Source organism: Coenobita brevimanus, chromosome 101, assembly GCF_032717465.1.
Source record: "Coenobita brevimanus isolate Jiangsu-jjx chromosome 101, ASM3271746v2, whole genome shotgun sequence".
Classification (NCBI taxonomy): domain Eukaryota; kingdom Metazoa; phylum Arthropoda; class Malacostraca; order Decapoda; family Coenobitidae; genus Coenobita; species Coenobita brevimanus.
In genome coordinates, this window is record NC_137054.1 from 54,296,046 (window position 1) to 54,310,648 (window position 14,603).

A 14,603-nucleotide genomic window follows, 5' to 3' on the forward strand; every position below is an offset into this window, starting at 1 on the left:
AAACTCACGTCGAGCGGTGACTCCACTGTAGCTGATGTGCTGGGCTGTGGCTCGGAGCATGAGGGCCTGTCTTGGGGAGGCAACGGAGTGGAACCAGGGCTTGGCACAGCGGGGGTCACGGGCCTGAAAAAACTGTCAATCGTTGACTGACGCAAGGACCGACGATTCTGGCGATTGATGATGCGCTGCCGGAAAGCACGCACTTCCTCCACGAGTCCCAAGGGCCCCATCTCCCTGTCGCAGTCCGGGTGTTCCAGGTAGTCTAGGACGAACTCTAGATGTTCCCGGAGTGCGCTCAGCTTGGGGATGGCTGGAGTAGTGTCCTGCTGGGCGGAGTCTGCATCATCATCGCCTTCGTCGTCGGAATCTTCAAGTTCGGGACTGACACCAGCAACCGAAGACGCGATCTCGATATCAGACAACGTCTGATACCCAGGATCGCCCTCGTCGTCGTCCAACCACTCACGAACATCGTCCACATCAACATCGTCGCCGCAGCGTACGTAGCCGTGCATGGAAGTCATCCACGTCAAACCCTAGGAAATCGTACTCCACATCTGTTCCGAGAAGCAGACGAGACCAACCATTTTCAAGAGTTTTCACAGGGACTTCCTTCCATGCACTAGCCCAGTTGTACAGCGCAGACTTGATGTTGTAGCGGCGAAGGTTTTCCAAAGTCCGCTTGCCTCGAGTGTCACGTCCTTCCCTGCGCTCGTCCTCGTCCTCGAGAACCACCATCACCTCGTCCAGGAACTTCCGACGGTACAGGCGCTTTGTTGCCACGATCACTCCTTGGTCCATTGGTTGAATGAGAGCAGTCGTATTAGGTGGCAGAAACATGCACCTAATACGGCCATTCTCAGCAACCAAGTCCTTGTCGCACGGGTGGGCAGGTGCATTGTCGAGGAGAAGGAGAGCCTTTACCTGGTCGCGAGGAATTCCCAGTGTCTTCGTCTGGTAATGTATGACCTCCTTGACGAAGTGATGGTGAAACCAGTCTTTGAAAATCACAGCTGTGAACCATGCTTTCAAAGAATGGTACCATACGACAGGAAGGACATCCATCACCCCACGAAGGCACCGAGGCTGCTTTGCACGGCCAACAATAACGGGCTTAAGCCGGTGCATGCCGTTAGCATTGGCACAACACAAAGCAGATATCCGTTCCTTAGAAAGCTTGCGGCCAGGTACACGCTTCTCCGTCTCATCGGCGAGAGTGTTCGTTGGCACCGAGCGATAGAATAGGCCAGTTTCGTCAGCGTTATAGACTTGACCGAGAGTGAGGCCCTCCCTGTCGATCAAGCCTTTCACCTTGTGCCGAAACTCGTCCACTCCATCCTCGTTAGCGTCCAATGCTTCGCCATGTGCTTTACGGTTAGTAAGGCCATGTCGCAACTTGAACGCGAAGAGCCAACCCTCGGATGCCTTGAAGTCTAGGGCGTCGTGAAGCCTTGCAAACTTCTCAGCAGCAGCCTTCAGCTCCGTTCCACGTACCATCACACCAGCTGCACGTTGCTGTCGATACCAAATCAACGTGGAGCGGTCGATCTCTGCATACTTGGGAGTAAACATAACCTTCCTCTCCACGTTGCGTTTGCTTCTCGACGAGAAGTCAGCCGTGTACTGCATGAGCTTGTCTCGGGAACGCTTGATATCAAACAAAGTCGACCGGGCCAGGTTGAACTCGCGGAGAATGCGAGAGGAAGACCAACCCGCATCAACCTTCTCCAATATCTCCCGTTTCTTCTCCAGAGTCAACACCACTCTCTTCCTTTTCTCAGGAGGCGGGGCCATCATCACACACACTAAGAGTAGGGCAGAGAGCAGCAGGAGGCCTTGCAGCAAGTACGGCACCACCACAAAAGCGAGCACGTGGGCAGCCATTACGAAGAGCGCAGGTCCAGTCGCGGTGAGAGACAGGCGGGAAGTGGGGAGGATGCAGCGGCGCTCTATCGGACGTCGGAGGAATGACGAACCAAAACAATGCTCTCACGCGGCGCGCGGCAAGTTCAAATTACGGACGGCAAAAAATCGGTTTTTTTTCCAATTTTTTTGGATTTTCGGACCATTTTGGGAATGTTTGATCCCAGGACGATAAGGTTCGGTTAGTGGGGATGTTCGGTTATTGGGCGTCCGGATATTAGAGTGATTACTGTATATATATATATATATATATATATATATATATATAAGCATATATATATATATATATATATATATATATATATATATATATATATATATATATATACAGTATTTATTCATAAGTTTCCTTCAGTAATAGTAGTTTATTTTCACTCCAGGCATTAACTTTCTTGTTCAGTAAACTAGCGTAGAGAGCAAAGCTTTGACTGTCATTACTCCAAGTATTTGTACTCATATTCTTATATTTGTAATTATTTACATTTCTATTTTATTTACACTATGTTATACACTGTCCCTTCCAGTAAATAAGGGCTCCTTTCCCTTGGAGCCAGGATGAACTTGAGACACTGAAGCACTCGTAGTTTATCACCATTTCCTCCACTGGCTCATCACACGATTCACCAGAATGATTGTAGTCACTGTCCATCATTATCATGGCTAAATTAACCAGTTCATGCTCCACAGCAGAGTCATTTAGTCCCTTACCCCTTCCCACACAAGGTTTAGTAGGGGTAGAGGTCACAGGGCCCTCTAGAAGCGGCGGAAATGGAGGGGCGCAAATGCTACGTGCTTTCATCTCAAGAAATAACACTGAACTAAATGATGAGGCGGATATGGGGCCTTCAAGGGTTGACAACATGAGCGAGGTGACAGCTGCTAATTTATATGCTGTGAAATGATTGGCAGGAAATTAGGTAGTTCCAGGTGAATGTAAATATCACTTAGGCTTCTCCCTTCCTTTCTTATATATATTTTTATTACGAGAATAGATCATACGGCATATTTCAAGGGGAAATTACCAGGGAAAATTAGCGAACAAGTGCACGTGGGGTGCTGCCAGGTGATAATTAGCCAACTCCAGGTGTATGGCACTATCAGTTACCTTATTATTTTTTGGTATATATTGTTTTGTATAAGTATAGGGCATAGGGCTTATTTCAATGGATGAAATCAGTGGAAAATTCTGGGGAAGACTTGCTTAGCGCAGCGAAGCCGGGCAGGCGAGTGGAGAGGGTAATGGATGGGAGGTAGGAAGAGGAGTCAAGAATGGGGATAAATGGCTAAATTGTCAACAATGGATGGGAGTACAGATGGTATTAGCTGTGCTGACTATTGTTGGACACTGGCAGTACTGATAGATGATACAAGACAGCACTTGAAAGCCCGGGAGAATTCAAAATAACACAGAATCGCAAAAATGACGCCCCGCGGTATGATCCATTGCACCAGAGCATCACAAAAGTGATGCCCCGCAGTCAAGGGGTTAAAGAAAGTGAAAAAAAATCCTGGATCCGCACCTTTATTCGGATACGCTCCAAAATTTAATCGGGTGTATTCTGGGCCAAGGCCCATTCTTCTACCAAGTTGCATGGAAATCTGTCCAGTAGTTTTTGTGTAATCTTGCTCACAAATCAACCAACAAACAAACAAATGGATAGGGGTGAAAACATAACCTCCTTGGCAGAATTAATAAAGAAATGATGCTGGTTGAAATGTAATTTGGAATAAGAATAACGAAACAGGGGAAATACAGTAGCTTTCCACATTTTTCTGTAGATCTGATAATTATGTCCACGGCCTTTCTTACCTACCTTGTTGCTAATAGCAATTTGTGAAGGAAATTAAAGATAAGTACATACTGTACAATGTGAAAGATATACACTATAATTTTTTGTTTTTATGACAAGTATACATTCACTAATGTAGCTAACAAGTAGCTAACAAATGTGCTTCCTCAATCTGAACACATGTAGACTGACTTTACTGTCACAGGGATCTGCTCATTTGTTAACACACACGCACACACACACACACACACTCACCACATAAAGTTATATTTCATATATATCGTACATTATCATCATCATCCATGCCTCTTTCCTCATCCCTGGATGAGGAAATCATGGAAGAAAATTAGTGTAATTGTGCAAGCCAGTAATGAGATGAACTCTAGTTCCAACCACTCATCTGCTTCACAAAACTCACCCACACTGCAGTTCGTAGATGTCTGATTGTACCACCCTCTATCAGGCAAAAATTCTGACCCGCCCCTGGGCAGAAATTTACCGCGGTGTGTATGTATTTAAGGAATTGTTGAACTTAGAGAATGAAAGTAATGCGAGTATAAGTGGCTGGGGAGTGGTTGGGAGACAGAGGGATGTGAGAAGAGAGGAAGAAATCAGTAGGATGGAAGTAGTGGAAGCAATGAAGAAAGTCTACATGGGGAAAGCCCCAGGAATTGATGAAGTGTGTGGTGAAATGCTGAAGCATGGGGGAGAGATAGTAGTAGAATGGATGTGGAAGATGTGCAGATTGGCCTGGGAGGAAGGTAAAGTCCCAGAGGATTGGAAGTAAGGTACAATTATTCCCTTGTACAAAGGAAAAGGGGAAAAAAAAGTGTGTGGTAGGCTAATCAAAGGGGCATTTGTCTCCTTAGTGTAATAGCAAAAGTATATGATAGGATACTTATTGACAGATTTAAGGAAATAACAGAAGAATTAGTTGGAAAAGAACAGGGAGGTTTTAGGAAGGGAAGAGGTTGTGTAGATCAGATACTGGTATTCATTCTTAGATCTTTGGTGGAAAAGTTTCTAGAGATGGGAAAGAAGCTGTACAATATGTGGCCTTCATGGATTTGGAGAAAGCATATGACAGGGTGGATAGATAAGGATTGTGGAAAGTATTAAGAATATATGGAGTTGATGGGAAGTTGCTGAATGCTGTGAAGAGTACCGGGTATGTATGTGGGTGCTAAGGCTGTTGTGTGTGTGGATAGTGAACTGAGTGAATTTTTCTATTTGAAGGTTGGATTGAAATGGATGTGTCATATCTCCGTGGTTTTTCAATCTGTATATGGATGGGGTTATATGAGATACAAGGTAGGGCAGTAGATGTTGGAGCGGCCCTAATGAGAGAGGGCAGTACTGTATTTGGTAACTCCCTGTAGCTACTATTGTTTGCAGATGATACTGTGTTGTTAAGTGAAGGCAAAGGGAAGCTGCAAGGCTTGGTGGATGAGTTTGGGAAAGTGTGTAAGAAATGGAACCTAAAGGAGAACGTTGGGAAGAGTAAAGTTATGGTCTCTGAGTGACGTGAAATCAGTGAATGTACGGTAAGGTTGGATGAGGAGGAGATGGAAAATGTGAGTGTGTTTAAGTATGGTACCTGGGTAGTGTGATGAGAAGGATGGAAGTTTAGAGGGTGAAGTGCTTAAGTAAGGATGGAAGTTTGGAGGGTGAAGTGCTTGAAAAGGTATAACAAGGAAGAAAGGTTGCCAGCTCTTTGAAAGCAGTGATAAGAGACAGGGAAGTGAGCATGGAAGTGAAAAAGTTACTACATGACAGTATTGTGATACCAACTCTAACGTATGGAAGTGAAGCTTGGACCTTGTTGGAGGGACGGAAATCAAGAGTGAGGGCATTGGAAATGAGCCATTTTGAAAGGAGCCTGTGGAGTCAAATGGAGAGACAGACTGACAAATGAGGATGTGAAGGAGCGTTGTGGTGTGGATGTGCATGTGACAGGAAGCATTAGGAGAAACACACTGAGGTGGTTTGACCGTTTGGAGGGGATGGTGAGTAAGAGACTGACGAGCAGGGTGTATGTGAGTGAGGTGGAGGGGGAGGGCAAGGCCAAGGATGAGATGGAGGGATGGAGTGGAGAGGTATATGAGGGAGGGGGATGTCAGCTGGGAGCAGGGCAGTGAAACAGTCGGGGACAGGGCAACATGGAGGCAATTTGCTTGTGGCCACCCCTTACGGGATTAAGGCGCCTGGCAATAGATACAGTAGATAGATTGATAGTGTATGTATCACAGGGTGATTAACATTTGATTTTCAAACAAAAAATATGGAACACAATAAACAAATGTATACTTTTGCAATAATACAGAACACCTATGACAGCGTGTCTACTGCTGATCTCGCTGAAGACAGGACATCAGCACACCAAACTCAAATATGCACAATTTAAAAACCATAAATAGCAGTGGCAGCCTAACTGGAGGTGCTGAAACCTAACAGGGGCTTACTTCCCCCCCCAACCCCCGAATAATTATATCCTACCATACCTCAAAGTGTATAACTAAAATGTGCATTAGGTAAAATTTGTGCCAAAACAGAATCATGTGTTGAGCATTCATTATTCATGGCACATTCAGTAATCATCACACAACCATAACATGGTGAAGGTGGATGTAATCATAAAGGATATCTTTATATGTCACACATGAGACATCCATTAAAATGTGATATAGATTAGCAAAATAACACTTAGCAATTAAACGAAAACCCATCATATTCCATAAAATTTATGATATGCACGGTATGGAGTGAGTACCATATGTTTAAGTACTTGGGTATTGTGATGAGTAAAGATGGAAGTTTAGAGGGTGAAGAGCTTGAAAGGGTATAGCCAGGAAGAAAGGTTGCTGGGTCCTTGAAAGCAGTGATAAAAAACTGGGAAGTGTGGATGGAAGTGAAAAAGTTATTGCATGACAGGACTGTGATACCAACTCTAACGTATGGAAGTGAAACTTGGCCCTTGCTGGACGGACACAAGTCAAGAGCGAGAGCAGTGGAAATGAGTTACCGGTATTTGAAAGAAGCATGTGGTGTTACATGGAGAGACAGACTAACAAATGAAGAAGTGAAGGAGCATTGTGGCGTGGATGTGATGGGAAACGTTAGGAGAAACACACTGAGGTGGTCTGGCCATGTGGGGAGGAGGGAGAGCGAGAGACTGACGAGGAGAGTATGTGAGTGAGGTGGAGGAGGGGATAGGGAGGGGGAGGCCAAAGATGAGATGGAGGAATGGAGTGGAAAGGTATATAAGAGAGGAGGGTGTGAGCTAGGAGCAGGGCAGTGACATGGCAGGGAACAGGGCAACAAGGAAGCGATTTGTTAGTGGCCACCCCTTATAGGATTAAGGCGTCTGGCAACAGGCATACAGACAGACAGTATGAAGTACAATATTGGAACAACCCATTTATGAACATCATAACAAATATTTATAAAAAGCCTATTATACACACTTATCCATAAAATTTAACAAAAGATCCTGTCAATACTTCATTCCAATGAGAAATCTGGAAATAACACGTCACCATCACATTTTAAACCCTGCAGTTTCAATGTACCGTAACTTTATTGTGGTGACTAGCTTTTCTATAACAGGCAACTGTTAATTCAACTAATATTAACCATGTTACCACTGGGACTAACATGTACTGTTTCTTAAAAAAAAAAAAAAAAAAAAAAAAAATATATATACAGTACCAGGTAGGCCTATTATTTTACAAGTTGCCAATATGCTGTTCAGGTATATTACCACCATAAATGCACAGTATATTACCTAAGAATGATAATGAACCCCCATAATCCTATTCAGAAATTGATATTTACAGAGATAATGAATTTAATTATACTGTGAGGTAACTGGGCACTTGGTGGGGGAACCAGGCACCCACTAAGTTATTTGCAAACTTTCCTATATAAGACCTAAAAATCTTTAATTTTCTAGACTTTTCTGGTGCTAATTGTGTAGCTAAGTCCCCCAGCAATAATACATCTCAAAATCAACAGTTAGAAATAGGAAAAAGTAGTCCACTGATCCTTGCATGCATGAGTGACGTTTTCGAGAATTCACAGAAGCCCCAACATTGGAAATGCTAAGGGTAAGTTACCTATGTTAGAAATTAGCTAGAGGACTCTACTTATGCTCATTTAGCCTATTGGACATTATCAAAGATCAGATGGGAACTAGTAACGTGTTTCTACAGTTAAGCACTGCCAGGTAATGGCAAGGTTAACTCAGGTGGGGTAACGGGCACTCTGGGGAGGGCAACCAGTCACCTGGAGCGGTGGCGTCTTCGCCGTGGGTCTACCCCCCAGAGGCTGTCGAAGAAAAGAGGAGGGCAGCATGGGGGCCAAACCACCGTAAACCCCCCCAACCCCTCACGGGGCTCGAGTACCTGGGAGTGGCTTCGGTCGCCCGGGCAAGTACCACATCTCCCAACACAACACACACAACAACACCGTTTTTTCTACACCGAGAAATGACTCCCCAGCTGTCATTTCTTGACGACTTCTTCTAGCCGGGGACATTGAGAGCAATCCAGGACCCACCAACAAATACATAATGTCCAACATGCCCAAAACCTATCACATTGAGACAACAGACAAATGGTTCAGTTCAATGCAACTCCTGCAAGAACTGGACCCATTACACCTGCACAACACTTGCATCCAGGAAACATTACACAAACACCTGGACCTGCTCCTTATGCTCCTTGCCCCCACCCATCAATCCCCCTTCCAATCCTACTCCTACTTCCTTCACACCTCCACAGCCAAACCCACTGACCCTTCCCACACCATCCAGTCCCCCAACTCCTCCCATTCCAACCCATCCTAATCCACCTCAACCCTTACCTCCATCACAACCTCCTCCTACCCCTTCCCCTCCACCCACACCACCTCCCCCCCGTGCTGCAGCAGCGGACACACATCACACACACAACATAAACATCCTTCAGTTAAACACAGATGGCATAAACACCAAAATACATGAACTCACACAATTCGTCAAACAACAGAACATACACATTGCCATCTTACAAGAAACAAAACTACACAGGGTACAGAAAACACCGACATTTCATAACTTCACCACCATTCGACAAGACCAGTCCGACGGTGGTGGCGGTGGACTCATCACCCTGGTACACAAATCCATCAACTTTGCAGATACCAGTGCACACACAAAGTCACTTCTCCTCCCACATGACACCAGAACAGAAATAAAATCAATTAAAATACGCACTGGTAACGAATCACACATAACAATCGCTAAAACATACATTCCCCCCCCCAATCGTCCCCCACAATACCACACAATTACTCTCCACAGATACACCACATCACTAACATACCCAACATCATCCTGGGTGGTGATTTCAACGCCAAGTCGTCAGCCTGGCATGTCAACAACCCTGACACAGACAGAGGGCTGGTACTACAATCCCAGACAGATCACCTTTTCATACTAAACAGTCTAGACCTACATACCCATATCCCACACCAAGCCCTCATCCTTCCATCATCTCCAGACATCACCTTCTGCTCCCCAAACCTCGCTCCCACTACATCATGGAGAGTGGTCAAAACCCTAGGTTCTGATCACCTCCCAATCATCATCACTACCGGTACCAAAACCAGAATCACCCCAGCTGGCCACAAACACACATACACTAATTATAGGAGAGCCAACTGGGAGGCCTTTGTAACTGAAACAGAACAACATTTCGAAACAATAAACAGTACACCCATCACAAACATCAGCACCGCTGTGCACACTTTCAATACAATCATACAAAATGAAGACAAAAGACACATCCCTAGAGGTAACAGAAAGAGAGACAACCCCAACTTCACACCAGAAATTTAAGGCCTCATCAGACAACGGGACACAATGCGACACTCCCGCACACCCCATACACAAGACACCATACAACAAATACAAGAACTCAACACTCAAATAAACAGTAAAATATCAGAACAGCAAACACTAAACTGGAAAAATTACCTCCAAACACATGACCACAAAACAAACATCATTAAACTCTACAAAACACTAAAAAGCATCACACTTTCCAACAGCAACACCACACAATCACATGCTGCCATCACAACAACAGACACCATACCGGTACCCTCAAACAAACAACATGCAAGCACTCTCATCAATCACTTTTCACAAGTCAGCCATCTAACCCCCCATCCGGAAGACCGACGTATCATCAGGCGTAAGAGACAGTTCCCCACAGACCCAGACTACGGACCTTTCACTTACAACCAGACGAAGCACATCATTAATAACCTTAAGCACTCATCTGCCTGTGGACCAGACAACATAAGCAACATTCACCTTAAATACCTAGGACCACAAGGCATACAAGCACTCACCAACATATCAAACTACAGCTACCCGGCACTCACACGACATAATACCCATCTGGAAGCATGGCAATATCATCACTATCCCTAAACCCAACAAAGACCCCACGTTACCCTCCTCACATCGCCCCATCACACTCCTCTGCACCCCCTCTAAAGCCACTGAACAACTCATACTACAACTAGTCACACCTCACATTCCCCGAGCCCAGTCACAACATGGCTTTAGACCACTACACTCCACAAACACCCTTCTTACAGACCTTACACAGAGTTTTCGATGGCATGAATTCAGCTAGGCCACCACACAGAACACTCCTAGTCACACTAGACATTAGCAAAGCTTTTGATGCCATCCCCCGTCACAACCTCACAAACAAAATACTCAACACAAACATGCACAATAACACAAAAAGATGGCTGGCAAACTACTTAGCAGGCAGATGTGCACACGTAACATTTGCCGGTCAGTCTTCTAACATCAGAAACTTCACAAACGGCGTCCCCCAAGGATCTGTTTTGTCCCCTACACTCTTTAATTTATACATGCACGAAGTACCCACACCCCACACACCACAGATACGCATAGCTTCCTATGCAGATGATACAACACTTACATGTACACACCAAAATGCAAACACAGCTGCACACATCATTCAACCTTACCTCAACACACTACATATATGGTTCACCACAAACAGGCTCAAAATAGCCCCAGCCAAATCTACAGTGACTCTTCTCACAAACTGGACAGCAGAACACAGTCACATCCCACACCTCTCCATAAACAACACTCCCCTACCACACACACACACACACACACACAAAATCCTTGGTGCAACATACAATACATCAATGTCATTTAAACAACACATCACAAACATTAAAAATAAAATAACACCAAGACTCAATGCTTTGAAGTCACTTGCCCATACAACATTCGGACACAACAAAGAAACCACCACCACAGTATAAAAACAATACATACATTCAGTGATGAATTATGCAAGCCCTGCCTGGGCTTCTAACCTGACCAAAACACACTACAACACTCTACAGACCTTACAGAACAAGGCCCTAAAAATAATCACAGGCTGCACAGCTACTACACCCACAGACCACCTACATCAAGAAACCAAAGTCCTCAAAGTCAAGGATCACCTAGACATGAGAGGCACCGAGTTTCCTGCTGCAGCCTCCACAAACCCACAACATCCACTACAGTACATGGCAGCACATCCACCCACACCAAGGAACATCAAAACAACACCCAGCACACAATACCTTACACAAATACTGTCATCTCTCCCCCCTCCCCCACCTCAGACCAGCTTCCAGAAGCATATCCCGCTCAGATCACTCGCCGCTCCATTCAGTCACTTAAAAACAACACACAGCTGCATGCACGGCCTCCTGACATCCACCCTTCTGAATCCTATCTTCCTCATGAGGACAGGGTCCACCTGGCCAGGCTGAGATGTTGGCACCATCCAGCCCTCTTAAGCTACCAGAAGAGGCTGGATGACTCCGACGCTGATGCCTGTCCAGGATGCAACACAGCACCCCATACTATTAAGCACATTATGGAAGACTGCATTGCACACAATCACCTATGTGAACAACACAACATACACTCTTTGAGAGCTCTGTGGGAAAGCCTGGTCTCGGCCATGGCCTTCCTAAGGGACTCGGGGCTGTTCGGCCTGATTGCCTAGGGAACAACTACTACTACTACTACTAGTTTTCTTTATTTAGTTTCTAAATATGTCTCAAAGACTCCTTGTCATCTATTGCTATACTGCTAAGTTTCAGGGATGCACCAGGCTCTGAATCTGTTATCTCATTTGCCCATAGAACCGCAGTGATGATGTGGAACTACAAAATCCTGAGTAGCAGGAGTACACCTGTTTTACCTGCTTAAGTTTATATTACAAATAAGATTATGTTATGATATATATTATGTTTACCTGCCCAAGCTTATGTTATTTAGTAAGAGTCAACAGTAATAAGCACCATCGTACAGTAATAAAAAGGTCTGGGTGCCCAGTTGCCCCATCCCATGGGGTAAATGGGCACCCACCTTGTTTTATTTCTAAGCAAGTTGTTTTTGTATACTTAAGTACGTGTCTGGTTCCAAAAGGTAGCCCTAAATGAGTTATTTAAAAAAAATTTCCACTTTTTCCAAATTCATGCAAACTCTATAATACTGACCAAAAAGGGGTTAAAATGGTGCCCAGTTATCTCATCTTACAGTAATCTCTTGAAAAACCATATCTTGAATTTTCACTCGGCCAGTCCGTGTAAAAAATGCGTGCGTTCGTACATGTGTTTCTCTTTCCATTGACTGTACATGCGTCTGCTAGGTCTGTTTCAGCCACTCATAGGCATATTTTAGGTCACATGATGGTATTGTACCAATCAATCTGAAGCGCGATCTATGATTCCTTCTGGGTGGAAATTCAAATTCTTCTCACTGTGGCTTCCAAAGAAGAAGGACGTGATCTGTGCCTTGGGTGTAATATTGATTACAGCATTTATGCGTCAATGAGCATTTCCACTCAGTGGCTTTTTATGCGATTTGAGTGATTTTTGCCTTCATTATCTGTTGAAATTGCATCACTTCAGCTCCTCATCCAAAGTTCATGACTGGAAAAGAGGTAAAATGAAGCATTTGTGACAAAAGTGAAGGTCCTCAAATCTCGTCAAAAAATACAAGAAAAATATACTGCACAATCTGAACCGCTGTATCGCTGAGGTAAGCATTCCACTGCAGCAGGTTAGGTTTGGTTAAGTAGGCTGCTTAGGTTTGGTTAGATTAAGTCTGTTTGGTTAGGTTATCTGGGTTGTGCAGTACAGTTTTCTGGTGGTTTTTGATGCAGTCTGAGTGATTTTTGCCTTCGTTTTCTGTAGGTTAGGTAAGGTTAGATCTGTTTGGTTTGGTTAACTGGTTGTGCAGTATATTTTCCTGGTGGTTTTTGATGCAATCTGAGTGATTTTTGCCTTCGTTTTCTGTCAAAAATGCTCATTTCACCTCATCCAGTCAAAGTTCATGATTGGAATAGGCAAAATGAAGCATTTCCGACAAAAATGGGGGTCAAAATCGCTCAAATCTCATCAAAAACTACCAGAAAAATATACTGCACAATCTGGATGTATTGGCAACTTGTAAAAATTTACCAAAAATACTCTATTAACATGACAGAATACGTTAAATAAACTTACAGTGTATTCCTTACATCGCCTGGTCTCCAAATGATGAAAGGGATGCTAAGTACTGAACACAACATAACCATGGAATAGTACAGGAAAAACTTGAGATACAGGCGAAAACGATGACTGAACTCATAGACAAAGGGTACAATCATCACAATGGCGATCAGAAGGTTAGTATAGTCACACGCTAACATCTTGTGCGGCGTAGTCTCTGAACTAGACTAAACTTCAAGTTAATTTGTGCGTACACTAGACTTCTGTCAAAGCAGAGTATAGATGGTGAAGAGAAACATTCCAATCAACAGCTGGACGGCTTAGTAGCATCAAGTAGTGTGACCGTAAGTGTTTTGATTCTATTTGTACGCGGTAACACTCCTTACATAACCTTCCAACCCTTTAAAACACTTACCGTAATGTTGCCGGTTTATCAATTCATTTGATCGTTGAAAGCGATGACGCATAGATCGTTCGATATCTTGAAACATTTTTGACGGCAAATCCATTGACTGACTGAAATATTTATTAATTGATATACTCTAAATACGAGCTTTGACAGGCTCATCTGATGATGTCTTCAGGTGAAGTAACTATTCGAATGTGGTTTAAAAAAGTAAGGGTAACTGTTTGCTGCCTTTATCTTATCTTGTGCCTTCGCTTGTTGCATGACAGTAGCCGGTTAAGCTGCCTTTGCTACCACGGATGCTCGTTCTGTGTTGTGGGGTCAGATGATTGAACCAAGTCTAGGTGTGGGATATGCATTGGGAGTTATGAATCTCCTACAGACTCCCTGGTCTTCTCGGCAAGGATATAGAATGGAGGGAATAGTCGTGTAGGATCTGTATCTAAGAATGTTTATTTCTTTGTTGACATATTTAGTCAACTACTCCCACAGGTTGTGATATAGTCAGTAGGTTTCTGTCAACCATTCGATGTTGAAAGCACAGCTCAAAAAGTCTACTTCACGTGGATCCCTTCCCGTCTTGGGATACCCTTCAGTGAAGAGTGACGATTTAGCTCATAAAGCTCTATTTTCGGATTCTCCTGTTATTAATGCTGAATGTAGCTATACTTCTGTCAGAAGTACGATCAACTCTCTTGTTGTCATCTAGCTTTATGCTTGTAATGCTAGGTGGAAATAGGCTCGACTTCTCGTTCCTACTACACCTAACGTGGAGCGGGGTCCTCTTTCGAGACCGGAGCTTAGTGTAACAAAGATAGGCAGGACACAAAAACTCTAGGCAATAACCTTTACACGTATATTACCACAATCAGACACAGGACAAATCAGCA

General features: G+C 44.1%; 1 pseudogene; it reads right to left on the reverse strand.

The window, feature by feature from the left end:
• Positions 1 to 13,507, reverse strand: part of LOC145415042 (1-acyl-sn-glycerol-3-phosphate acyltransferase alpha-like) — a 183,885-nt pseudogene extending 170,378 nt beyond the window's left edge.
• Positions 13,508 to 14,603: the final 1,096 nt, after the last annotated feature.